Raw genomic sequence first — 13926 nt, 5'->3', positions numbered from 1 at the left:
GATCTGATTTGAAATGAGTTTTCAACCAATTCGTTTCACATCTGTGATGTCATGGACAAATGGAGAAGGCTCATCCACTTGGCACAGCTGAAGATTGCTGCAAATGGTGTCGTCTTGTCTGTTGCATGGATGTGTGAGACTCCTCCATCAGTAAGGGTGGGGATATCTGTGATGCGTCCTGCAGTGAGTTGTTTAATTGTCCATCACCATTCCTGACTAGGTGTGGCAGAACTGCAGAGCTCAGATCTGATCCATTGGTTGTTGGATCACATAGTTCTATTTGGTGTTGCTTGCACTGTAACTTCACCAGGTTGGCACCACATTTTTAGGTATGCCTGGTATTGCTCCTGGCATGCCCTGCGGAACTCTCCATTGAACTATGGTTGATTCCCCTGGCTTGATGTTAATGGTTGAGTGGGGGATATACCAAGCCATGAGATTTCATATTGGGCTGGAGTACAGTTCTGCTGCTGCTGTTTGCCCACAGTGAGACAGAAGTTGCAAGGTCAAGAGGGCTGATTGTGCTGTTGTATTTCCAGTGCATTGGTAGATGTCATGTGGTCCATCCAGTTTCATTTCTTTGTTGAGACTGTGCAGTGATTAATACAGTGAGTGATTTGGTGGGCCACTGTCAGGAATGCAACTTTTAAAAAAATATTTTGTGATTTCCACATGAAAGAAGTGAAACTATCATGGTATTCGAACACATGAAAGACTCAACAGACAATCAAGGTATTTTTCAATGTATAATTTCAGTTACATCACACTGTAAATATTTGCTATAAATTCTGTGCCTTAGAATTGTGCCCTCCACAATCACCTGATGAAGGAGCGGTGCTCCGAAAGCTAGTGTGCTTCCAAATAAACCTGATGAACTATAACCTGGTGTTGTGTGATTCTTAACTTAGAATATTACAGCACTACTAACAGGGCTGCATGTAAACAGGCTCAGTCTAGTTAGTCAATGCATTCGGAAGGATTTCCTCCAAGTTTGATGACACAATATTCGTCAAAACCGTCAACTTCAACCCGCAATGTTGTTATTAACAAAAACTTCAGGCTGACACAAAGCTCCCCACCCCACTGCAATGTGGTAACTGGGCCTGGCCCAGGAACTGGGACTGGGACATTTGTGGACTGTGATCTCAAAGGAAGGGAGCAAACACAATTCTGACAGATTCGTCCTCAAAGATGAGTAGCAGGTTTGAGACAAGGCAGGTGGTATACCGCCTTGCACTTAGCTTAATTGCATTTCTTATTTACAGTCATGTTTTGCAACGTATAAAGAACTGTTTTTTTTTCCTTGGTTGGGGAGTTTTATTCTAGTTGATCACAGTTGCTGCCTCTCGCTCCCCAAGTCAAATCATAGGATCGATAACAAAACAATAAACTGCAGGTGCTGAGATCTGAACCCCAGAAACAAAGTGCTGGAGAAACTCAGCAGTTCTGAGGGCATCGGTGCAGAGAAAAATAATGTTACATTTCAATTTCAGTGACTCTTCGTCTGAACGGACAAATGGTCATGAGACTTGGAGCTTACAATGTTTTATTCCCCTCAGAGATGCTGCTGGACCTGTGATTCTCCAGCACTGTGCTTTCTATATTGAACTTTAGTATTTTTCCGATCTGTTTTGTAAATAATCTCCAAAAGTGAAAGGTTCATTGCAAACATGAGCATAGTTTCCACACTTGAGTTACACAAGCACGCCTCAGTTTAAAAACAAGATTTAACTCAAAGTGACATTTCATCTCAAAATTAGCCGAGTTTCACCAGTAATAAAGCTCATCCACCCAATGAGGCACTTCAGCACAACATCCTGCAGTGTTGCACAAAGCCACCTTTACCAAAGAATGATCACGTCACAAAATTGAAGGCCAAGAGCATGTCTCTTTAAAGGAGCTGAAGTCAAACTCTCAATTTTTTTGGAAGGATTTTTATTAAACCTGATTAAACATTTAAATCTCAGAGCATAATCTTTGCTTTTTTAAACAATATTTGTGGGAAAGATCCCACATCTTGCTAAAGGTTCAGTTCAGTCTGATACATAGAGCCAAAGGTCAAGCAAACATCACACTTTCCATTCACTTCTACAAATTGTTTGTAGAATCATTTCACATTAAAGAACTGGACAATAAATGTCATTGTATGCAATAAGAGTGAAGCCTGTGACAGCAGATTTAGCTTTGGAGGGCAGTGTATGTGCTTTCTAAATTCTGGGAGCACTTTGGGAGACTGCTCCCAGATGGTGATAGTGAGCATATCTGGAATGCACTGTTCAGATTTGGGAATCCTTGGGAGACAATCTGTGGTTTCAGTAGTACTGGGCTTGTGTTGTTGGTGTACAGTAAGCAATTCATAAAGTTACTTCTGTATTGTTGACAACCTGAATGGTATTCAAATCTGCCAGGTTGCCTTCAATAGTGTGAATGCATCTATTGTAAATATTTGGAATATTCCAGAACTGCCCAGTGCTGGGCAAATTCAGGGGGGACAAAAAAATCACATTGAGTAATTTGAAATTAAGAATCCAAGAGGACTTAACCACTGAAGTATTCAATTCAAATAGTTAAATGGAGTGCTCACATTTAAAATACCTCTTATCCATAGGAATGGATGGACTGGCAGAATTGGGATCGAATTCCTAGCTGGGGCACGTGAAATGTGCTTTGATAAAGTCACCTGTATTTACCAACAATAATTTGGCAAGCTCGGAAATTTAAAAAAACAATACAAGCTTCATTGCTGCTCCAGTCGGGTCCCAAGCTCTGTGAAAAAATAACAATGTTCAGGTTGATTGCATACACTCTGAAACACGTGTTCCTTCTACAGATCCTGCAAGTTTCCCCAATGAGCATAGAACATCCAAATGATGTTGCTAACTTTGACCAACTCATTTCTTTCCGAGCCTCTATAGCCTGAAGAGTGACCAGAAGCAATTACTCCACATATGTGGGAACATTACCGACGAGGATTTTTTCCTTCAGAATTGACTTCCATATATTCAGTGTCAGAACAGATTAAAAAGCTTGTTACTTTTATAGAACAATGATTTCATTGGGAGTAAAATGCTAACCTTTTCTTGCTTAATAATCAAGCTGCCTAAATTTTAAAAATGAATACTCCTTAATAGTTCACGAGATCCTAATGAAATATTTTGTGCGAAACAAATCACATGATACATAGTTATTCAGAGAACAAAACAAGTTTGTTCATTGAAGAACCCAGAGGAAAAGGTCATGAATCAATGTGAGTTTGATCTACCTCAATCATCATTTCAAGTGCATTCTCTGCATGAATACTTCGAGGAGGAAAAGGAAAATTTAACTTCTTGAATAATTGAGAGAATGAAGTCACAGTTGTACAACACAAAATCAGACCCTTCAGTCCAACTTGCCCATGCTGACCAGATATCCAAAATTAATCTAGTCCCATTTGCCAGCATTTGTTCCATATCCATCTTAAACCCTGATTATCAGTTTATTTTACTTTATCAGCACTTGAAACACTGACATTTTTTTTCTCCCAACATTGGTTAAAGAAATCATAAGTTCATTCATCCAAGTTAATTTTGTAATTTTTCACAAAGAAACAAGTGAGAACAACATATAGCTGAGTGCAAAACAAAATACTGCAGCTGCACGATATCTGGGAGCCCTGATAAAGGTGAGGCACTGATACTTTGGTGTAACCTGCAGTCTGGCTAAATTGCAGCAAAAAGCTGTTCAATTTTAGATTAGATTACTTACAGTGTGGAAACAGGCCCTTCGGCCCAACAAGTCAACACCGACCCGCCGAAGCGCAACCCACCCATACCCCTACATTTGCCCCTCGCCTAACACTACGGGCAATTTAGCATAGCCAATTCACCTGACCTGCACAGCTTTGGACTGTGGGAGGAAACCGGAGCACCCGGAGGAAACCCACGCAGACACAGGGAGAATGTGCAAACTCCACACAGTCAGTCGCCTGAGGCGGGAATTGAACCCGGGTCTCTGGCCCTGTGCGGCAGCAGTGCTAGCCACCGTGCCGCCCAATAGTTTATCTGCAAACTATTGAATGCAAAATCCTCCTTGCACAATAATGAGGCAGCATTTTGGGATGTCATTTTTAAAAATATTTTCAAAGTTACTCACAATTAAGAGTGATCACTTGGTGCTGTCTGCATAACACAGTACGAAAAGGAATTAACAGAAAAAACATTATAACCCAAATTCAGAGTCACAAATTCATTGATATTGCATGGGTCCAGCATTTATAAGTAATTGATTTTTAAAAATAAATAGATACATTTACTAACTATATTGGAGTACAGTCAAGTTTCTTACTGAACAGTGACAGGATTGGACAGAGTCCGCATGGATTTAAGAGAGGGGAATCATACTTAGCAAATCTATTGAAAGAACCTACAGAGTCGAATATTAAAGTAAGAAATTCCAGGACATTTAAAAAAGCTTATCATTAAACATGGTAGACTGGGTTTTGTGAAAGAGAAACTATATTTGACAAATTTGCGACAGTTCATTGAGGAGATAACAAGCAGGGCTGATAAAGGGCAATCCAATGATGTTCTGTATTTGGATTTTAAAAATGCAAATGATAAGGTGCTACATAAAAGTTAATTGCACAATTTAGAAGCTCATGGTATCGGGGTTATGTATTAGCATGGATTGAGGATTGGTTAACCACATTGGCTGTTGCTGAGTCCTCACTTGCAGTGCTGTATACAATGTTAGCTCCCATATTCAATAAAGGATAAACCAACATCAGAAACCATTCAAAAAAGATTCACTTAGCTGCTTCGAGGACGAAAGGGTTGACCTATCAAAAATAGATAAGCAGGGGTGATCTTATGGAAACAAGATTCTGAGGAGCTTGACAGGGTGGATGTTGACTAGATCTTCTAGCACCAGTGAAGTCTCAAACAAGGGAACATTCATTTTAGAAAAAGAAAATATTTTTTTCTCTCAGTGAATTGCTAGAATTTTCTCGCCCAAACTTTTGTGAAAGTTAAATGTGGGACGGGAATGGTTGGGTTACTCTTCGGAGGGTTGTTCTGGCTTGTTGGCTGAAGGGCCTGTTTCCACAGGAGGGAATCTATGATTCTGTCACAAATTATTTTAAAAGAGGGCAGATAGATTTTTGAAATATTGGGCAGTTGAGGGCTATGCGGAGCAAGCATAAAAGAGGTGTTGAGGTCTGGGTTGGCCCAGCCATGATCTGATAGAATGGAGGAACAAGCTGAAGGGAATGAATGCCCTACTCCTGCTCCGATTCCTTGAGGCTCCGTTTCATGTTTTTTTTTTGTCTCCAAGGAAGAGCGTGATACAATGTGCGAAAGATCTCAGATGTGAAAATGGGGTGTTTATGTACTGATTTATCAATCACAGCTATACAGTCATGAGTAGGAAGGCAATTCCCTCCATGAATAAAGGAAATCTACTGCAGAGCTCACACAAAGGGAATTCTTACCCTCAGTAAACTCTCCCATCACATTACCCAACATATCAGCAAAAGGTGGACACACTGCGCATGCTCTAGCCAATAAAGGGACCCCCGGGTGATTGATGTCAGCACCGGACCAATGAAAGGACGGTGGGCGGAGCTGGATGACCTAGCGGGCGGTTGGTCCTCCAACCAATCAAAGTGAATGAAGGGCGGAGCTAAACTAAACCATGTGATCATCCTCGCGCGCGGCGCAGTGTCGCTGTAATGAATGCTCGGGAAGTTATGGAGAGAAAGGATACGGTAAGGAAAGAAATAAACAGGGAAACGGGAGAAAAACTGTGTTTCTATGAGCGGAGAGGTTTTACAAACAAATTGTGCACGTCGGAAAACACAAACTTGAACGTCCCAGTCCCGTGTTTGCAGTAAATGGGGAATGGCCTCAGCGCGGCTGCAGGCCTGAGTGAGCGCCGCCATCTTTATTCGGGACAACGATTCACTGGGCACGTGCGCGGCCGCCATCTTTGTAGGGGGCAAGGTGCAGCCAGGCGCATGTACAGCCTTTCTCTGGTATAGAGTCTTTGTGATCATAGCAGCCAATACAGCTCTGATTCACCTCTGGGCTCCCTCATGACCACTTTGTCAATGTCTAGCTTCCTCAGTCTGAACCATGGGTGTATTTTTGGTCTGTTTAGTACTGTATTATTATTTTTATAGACCCTTTGTAAATGAGTTTTTCACTGTGGCCCAGCCCCTGACCTTGTGCTGCTCTATTATCAGATTACTTTTTTCTTGAATATTTTTGACAGTCAAGAATTCTTTTTTCCAATAAGCAAGTGTATTTTCCTTCCATTTCTGACTATCAAATTCTGCACCATTTTCATTCCCTGTAATCCATTTTGCACTCCCTGAAACATCAACTGTGTTTCTCCTTCCACAGATACCAGTGATTAATGCCAAAGCCCTGTTGCCTGTGGAGAGGGTGATGTTTGACTTTATTGTACAGCTGCAGTCTGTGTGGTAAAGGTGCTCCCACAATGTGGTTGGGTAAGAGACATTACAGATTATTCATTACAGCAGCAGTGAATATTTGAAGATAATGTCCAAATCAAGAATAGTTTGTAGTTTTATTATCATGCTTATAATTTCACCAAAATACTATTGAAAACTTTAGATATAAAGCCAGAGATAGAGATATTAGGTCAGGTGACCAAAAGCATTGCCAAAAAGCAGGTTTTGAGGGATGTCTGAAAGGTGGAAAGCAGACCTGTGAGGTTTTGTCTGCAAATTCCAGACCATGTTGCTTTAGTAACTGTAGAATCAGCCACACAGTTGAAGTAATGAATTAACAAATCGTTGGGAGTCTCAAAGAAAATGGGTTGTCGAGGTCTCAAAGGATGTGTGGTGCAGGGAGCTAGGGATGATCACAGCCAGGAATCAAATCAAGAATGAGAATTTTAAATTGTTGTTGCTTATGAATAGGAGCCTATTCACGGATGAACATGTTTGGGGAGAAGTGAGCACGTGGACGATAGAGCTTTCAATTTTTCTTGAGATTACAGGGAGGTTGAATTTGGGAGGCTGGCCAGAAGTGTGTTTGGATAATTAAGTCTGGAGATAACACATGATGGATGAGAGTTTCAGTATATGAGCTGAGGTGAGGGTAGAATCAGCTGGAAATAGTGGTGTTGGAGTGGGACTGGGCTGTCACTCTCCCCTCACCTCTGGGATTGTATTTCCTAATGCCTTGTTAGATGCCAGGTGGTCCATCCAGTTTCATTCCTTTGCTGAGACTTTGCAGTCATTAATACAGTGAGTAGCTTGTTGGGCGACTGTCAGGTTGGCAGGATTATTTTCGCCATTGACAATGGTTCCATGGAGATCAGGAGATTCCTAATTCCAGATATTTTTTCTTGAATTCAGATTCCACTATCTGCCGAGCTGGGATTCGAAAAAGCTCTTCAGTTGTACATTTTAATATTCTGGATAAACGTTAAATACATTAGTTGTGGTTCCGTTCGCCGAGCTGGGAATTTGTGTTGCAAACGTTTCGTCCCCTCTCTAGGTGACATCCTCAGTGCTTGGGAGCCTCCTGTGAAGCGCTTCTGTGATGTTTCGTAGTCGTTTTTCTCTGCCGCTTCTGGTTGTCAGTTCCAGCTGTCCGCTGCAGTGGTCGGTATATTGGGTCCAGGTCGATGTGTTTGTTGATAGAATCTGTGGATGAGTGCCACGCCTCTAGGAATTCCCTGGCTGTTCTCTGTTTGGCTTGTCCTATAATAGTAGTGTTGTCCCAGTCGAACTCATGTTGCTTGTCATCTAAGTGTGTGGCTACTAAGGATAGCTGGTCGTGTCGTTTCGTGGCTAGTTGGTGTTCATGGATGCGGATCGTTAGCTGTCTTCCTGTTTGTCCTATGTAGTGTTTAGTGCAGTCCTTGCATGGGATTTTGTACACTACATTGGTTTTGCTCATGCTGGGTATCGGGTGCTTCGTCCTGGTGAGTTGTTGTCTGAGAGTGGCTGTTGGTTTGTTTGCTGTAATGAGTCCTAATGGTCGCAATAGTCTGGCTGTCAGTTCAAACATGTTTCTGATGTATGGTAGTGTGGCTAGTCCTTTGGGTTGTGGCATGTTCTCATTCCGTTGTCTTTCCCTTAGGCATCTGTTGATGAAATTGCGCGGGTATCCGTTTTTGGCGAATACATTGTATAGGTGTTCTTCTTCCTCTTTTTGCAGTTCTGGTGTACTGCAGTGTGTTGTGACCCTTTTGAACAGTGTCTTGATGCAACTTCTTTTGTGTGTGTTGAGGTGGTTGCTTTCCAAGTTCAGGACTTGGTCTGTGTGTATGGCTTTCCCGTATACCTTTGTGGTGAATTCTCCATTCGGTGTTCTCTGTGCCATCACGTCTAGGAATGGGAGTTGATTGTCCTTTTCTTCCTCTCTAGTGAATCGGATTCCTGTGAGTGTGGCGTTGATGATCCGGTGTGTGTTCTCTATTTCTGTGTGTTTAATGATTACAAAGGTGTCATTCACATATCTGACCCAGAGTTTGGGTTGAATTTGCGGTAAGACTGTTTGTTCTAACCTTTGCATTACCGCTTCTGCTATGAGTCCAGAGATGGGTGAGCCCATGGGGGTGCCGTTGATTTGTTCGTATATCTGGTTGTTGAATGTGAAGTGTGTTGTGAGGCACAGGTCCAGTAGTTTAAGTATGCCGTCTTTGTTGATGTGTTCAACGTCCTGTTGTCTGTTATATCTGTTCAGCAGGTTGGCTATTGTTTCTCTGGCTAGGGTTTTGTCGATAGAGGTGAACAGTGCCGTTACATCGAATGAGACCATGTCTATGTGTATATTTCTGATCATGTCCAAGAATTCCTGTGTTGATTGTATAGAGTGTCTGGATCCGCTGATCAGGTGTTTCAGTTTCTGCTGTAGTTCTTTAGCCAGTTTGTGTGATGGTGTCCCAAATCTTCTCCCAAACTTTAAATACATTAGGTTTGTTCACTCATTTTAAATATGACTAACCCTGGTCTTGTTCCTCTGTAAAACCCTGTCCATCATCCTGTCTACTTCATCCTTCCCTCCAACAACAAGAGCAAGGAGCACATTGAGTTTCTCTGTCACTAAGACTGAGAGAATCCGATCAGCTGCCTCTGCTACTTCCCTCCCTCCCACTAGCCCACCAAGACAAACTGCCTCACATGGTGTTCCTGATTTTTGTCCCAAACTTACATCTTTCTCCAGTCTCTTGTCAAGCCTTATCAGAGCTCATCTTGACTCTTTACCCTAATCTCGCTAAACTACAGACATTCCAACTCTGTTTCCTCCTCATTACTCCCCCTCGCCAATTCACAGGTATTGTTCCTTGTTCTGTCTGTCTGTCTTTTCTGGTTATGTCATTCTCATCCATTCTGCAAAAAAAACCTAACATTTGACCTCACCATCATTTGTAAATCCTGCTCCATCTGCACTCTCCCTTTCCTTTCTGAATTCCTTGTATTTGGTGTCCCTCAATGATCTATCCTTGCTCTCTCCTGTTTCACACCTACATACTGCCAGGAGGTGACATCATCCAAAAGCACAGTGTGAGGTTTCACATGTACACTGACGATGCCCAGCTCTCCCTCCCCATCATCCCTCTCCATTGCTCCACTGTTACTCTGTTATCAAACTGCTTATCACACTCCCACTACTCAATTAGCTGCAATTTCCTCCAATGAGACATTGTAATGGGTAAACCCATTGCCGTCAGTTGCTATTACAAATTCCTTTCCCTTACTGCTGCGCCCCTCCCTCTCACTGGGTGCAGTCTGAGGTAGAACTAGACTCTTCACAACATTGCTGTCATATCTGTAACCCCAAGGTGACCTTCTGATCAGACATCTACGCAATCACAAACACCAGGAATACCAATCTCTAAAATGTTGGTTGTCTCCACCTCACCCCAGCTCCATTGCTCCTGAAACCCCATACCCGTGTCGGTGTTGCCTTAAACTTGATGAATCTGAAACAGAACCCTTGATTTTGTGACTGACCCAGAATCTGCTAGCTTTCTGTGTTTCCTGCACAATTACCCCCCGGTCCCTTTGTGGTGCAGCTTTCTACAGTTTTCACCATGTAAGTAGCACTCTGTACTCTTAAATATCCCCTCCAAAATGACCGACTTCTCATTTTCCCAAATTATACTCCATCTGACAACTTGTTGCCCCCTTCTCCTGTGCATCTCTCACTCTTCACAATTCTCTTAGAACTTTACAGTTATGCCTTTTGTACGAGCTCCCCCCCCCCCCCCCCCGCCAATTCTTCTAAACATTTACTGGGAGCACTGCGCAGTGTGAAGCATGCAGGAGCTTGCTGCCCATTGGTCAGAGTGGAGGCAACTTGCCCATCAAGTTGCATGAGCCTTTCCCACCCCATGTCTTATTGATGAGGCACAGCGGCAGCACGGAAGGTAGAAAAAAAGAAGCAAATCCTGTTCTGCACATCTCACTGACTCTTGGAATATTCTGTCCCATGTGTCAAAGATCTGCCCTGTTCAGTCACATGAAATTCTAAGGTGGAAACTCCTAGAAACCCACATAGATTTCCCTCTGTACTGATTGCTGACCTCCACAAGGGGTAATGTGTCCAGTCATCCTGGCCCAGGAGGAGGGGATGATGCAAGTTTCTAACCTGAACTGACAGTGATGGATTTTATAAACTTGTCCACTTGTAGTATCCTGTAATACATTCAGATGGTAATCTCAGTCATTGTAATATCAAACTCCGATTGAATTAGTCAATTTATCAGGACTTTGGTATTTGCATTGTGTGTGAGTATTGTAATCCATCTGAATCCCATTTGCTGCATAAAAGTTCTCCTTTGAATCTTCCCAAACCTTTAATGTGTGTCCTGTAATCCTTGTATAATGAGCTGATGGGTGTAAGGTTTATTGTTATAACGTGTAACTTTTCTAAACCCCTCTGTCACAGCACACCCACAGTTTCCTTTGCTACAAGGCGAACAATCTCCATTTCCCCAAACCCCTGATTCCCCAATGTCTGTTTGCTCTCTATAAGGCACACATCAGGATTGTGTTGGAACGTTCTCCACTTGCCTGCATCGGTGCAGCCCCCAACAATATTAAAGAAAGTGAACATCCTCCAGGACAAAGCATTGTGCCTGAGTGGTGTCCCATCCACCACCTTCAGCATTCCCTCTCCCCACCCCAGAGACAATATGGCATCACTGTGTAAAAGGTAAAGGTAGCATTGCCCTACCAGACCATAGGGCTGCTCTCTCATTAGGGAGGAAACTGGAGCCCCTGGAAGAAACCCATGCAGACACTGGGAGAATGTGCAAGTCCCACAGAGACAGTTGTCCAAAGCTGGAATCGAACCTGGGGCTCTGGCAGCAGTGCTAATCACTGACCCACTGTGCCACCCTAAAATTGTAATTTGATTCACAACTACTAATTCCTCTGATAGTTCATTCCACACATAAACCATTGTCTGAACAAAAGTAAAAAAAAAATCCCGAAAGCCTTTTTAAAGCCGTTCTGCTGACACCTTAAAAGGTATGTACCCAGTCTTGAATCGTGTCCCTTCCTCGAAAGGACACCGGTTGTTCACATTACTGATACCAACCCTCCATGAATTGTGAAACGCCTAATAAGGTCACTCCTCAGCCTCCTGCGCGCCAGTGAAAGAAGTCGCAGCCTATCCAGCCTCTGCTTATAATTCAAACTATCCATTCCCATCAACATCCTGGTAAATCTCTTCTGAATCCGCTCCAACTACATAATGTCCTCCCGATATCAGCATGACCAGAACTGGACACAGAATTCCAGAAAAGGCCTCCCCAACATCCAAAATAATGTCCCAACTTTTGTACTCAAAGGTTTGAGCAATGAAGGCAAGTGTGCTAAGCACCTTCTTAACCACCCTGTCTACATGTAACAGACGTGAAAGACCCGAACCCCTCGGCCACTTTGTTCCATATCACTACTCGAGGCCCTGTTTTTAATTAGTGTCAGTCTGCCCTCGTTTGTTTTATCAAGATGTAATATTTTGCATTTATTCCAATCCAAAAATCCCCAAAAACCCTGAGCATTAAAGACAGTAGGAGTATACTTAAGAGGGAAATCAGGAGGGCAAAAAGGGGACATGAGATGGCTTTAGCAAATAGGGTTATGAATAATCCCAAGGGTGTTTATAAATACATTAAGAACAAAAGGGTAACTCGAGAGAGAATAGGGCTCCTCAAAGATCAGTAAGGTAGCCTATGCGTGGAGCTGCAGGAGATGGGAGCGATACTAACTGAATATTTTGCATCTGTGTTGACTGTGGAGAAGGACATGGGCAATATAGAATGTGGAGAAATAGATGTCGACATGTTAAATATGTCCATCTTACAGAGGAGGACGTACTGGGTGTCTTGTAACCGTTAAAGCTTGGTTAATCCCCAGCACCTGATCAGGTGAACCCTCGAACTCTGGGAAGCTGGGAATGTGATTGCTGGGCATCTTGCTGAGATATTTGTATCATCGATTATCACAGATGAGATGCCAAAAGACTAGAGGTTGGTTAACATGGTGCCGCTATTTAAGAAAGGTGGTAAGGACAAGCCAGGGAACTATCGACTGGTGAGCCTGACATTGATGTTGGGCAAGTTGTTGGAGGGAATCCTGAGGAACAAGATGCGTGTGTATTCTGAAAAGCAAGGACTGATTAGTGATAGTCAGCATGACTATGTGCGTGGGAAATCATGTCTCACAAACTTGATTAAGTTATTTGAAGATGTATCAAAGAGGATTGCTGAGGGCAGAGAGGTGGACATGATCTATGGAATTCAGTAAGGCGCTCGACAAGCTTCCCCATGGTAGACTGGTTAGCAAGGTTCGATCTCATGGAATACAGGGAGAACTAGCCGTTTGGATACAGAACTGGCTCAAATGTAGAAGGCAGGGTGGTGGTGGAGGGTTGTTTTTTCAGATTGGAGGCATGTGACCAGTGGAGTGCCGCAAGGATTGGTGCTGGGTCTACTACTTTTCGTCGTTTATATATATGATTTAGATATGAGCATAGGAGGTATAGTTAGTAAGTTTGCAGATGACACCAAAATTGGAGGTAGAGTGGACAGCGAAGAGGGTTACCTCAGATTACAACAGGATGTTGTTCAGATGGGTGAGAAGTGGCAGATGGAGTTTAATTCAGATGAATGTGACGTGCTGCATTTTGGAAAAGCAAATCTTAACAGGACTGATACACTTCGTAGCAAATTCCTAGATAGTGTTGATGAACAAAGATATCTTGCAGTGCAGATTCATATTTCCTTGAACGTAGAGTTGCAGGTAGATAGGATATTGAAGAAAGTGTTTGGAATACATTCCTTTATTGATCAGAGCATTGAGTATGAAAGTTGGAAGGTCATTGACAGGACATTGGTTAGGCCTCTTTTGGAATATTGTGTGCAATTCTGGTCTCCGTTAATCGGAAGGATGTTGTGAACCTTGAAAGGGTTCAACAAAGATGTACAAGGATATTGCCAGGGTTTGAGCTGCAGGAAGAGAGCAAAAAGGCTGGGGCTTTCTTTCCCAGGAGCATCAGAGACTGAGGAGTGACCTCCTTGGATGGTTTATAAAATCATTAGTAACATGGATAGGGTAAACAGACAAGGTCTTTTCCCTGAGTAGGAGAGTCCAGAAATAGAGAGCATAGGTTGAGGGTGAGAGGGGAAAGATATAAAAGGGAACTAAGGAGCAACTTTTTCACGCAGAGAGTGGTGCGTGTATGGAATAAGCTGCCAGAAGAAGTGGTGGAGGCTGACAATTATAGCATTTTAAAGGCATTTGGATACTTGACATGAATAGGAAAGATTTAGAGGGATATGGCCCAGGTGCTGCCAAGAGGGATAAGATTAGGTTCGGATATCTGGTCGGCATGGACAAATTTGAGCGAAGGTTCTGTTTAGTGCTGTTCATCTGTGACTCACAGCTCTGTGGGTTTC

At 42.8% G+C, this 13926-nt stretch overlaps 1 long non-coding RNA gene across 1 annotated transcript in view; it reads left to right on the top strand.

Moving 5' to 3' along the window:
• The first annotated feature begins 5700 nt into the window (after positions 1 to 5700).
• LOC148137976 (uncharacterized) overlaps positions 5701 to 13926 on the top strand; it is a 47624-nt gene continuing 39398 nt past the window's right edge. Inside the window, exons 1-2 of the long non-coding RNA XR_015754184.1 lie at positions 5701 to 5746; positions 6384 to 6490. This is a non-coding gene — a long non-coding RNA (uncharacterized LOC148137976). The remainder of the gene's footprint in view (positions 5747 to 6383; positions 6491 to 13926) is intronic.

Source organism: Chiloscyllium plagiosum, unplaced genomic scaffold (assembly GCF_037043375.1).
Source record: "Chiloscyllium plagiosum isolate Xiang-an unplaced genomic scaffold, Cpla_swu_hap1 HiC_scaffold_42, whole genome shotgun sequence".
Lineage (NCBI taxonomy): Eukaryota > Metazoa > Chordata > Chondrichthyes > Orectolobiformes > Hemiscylliidae > Chiloscyllium > Chiloscyllium plagiosum.
The sequence above is the reverse complement of the archived record's forward strand: the minus strand, read 5'-3'. Positions and strand labels throughout refer to the sequence as shown.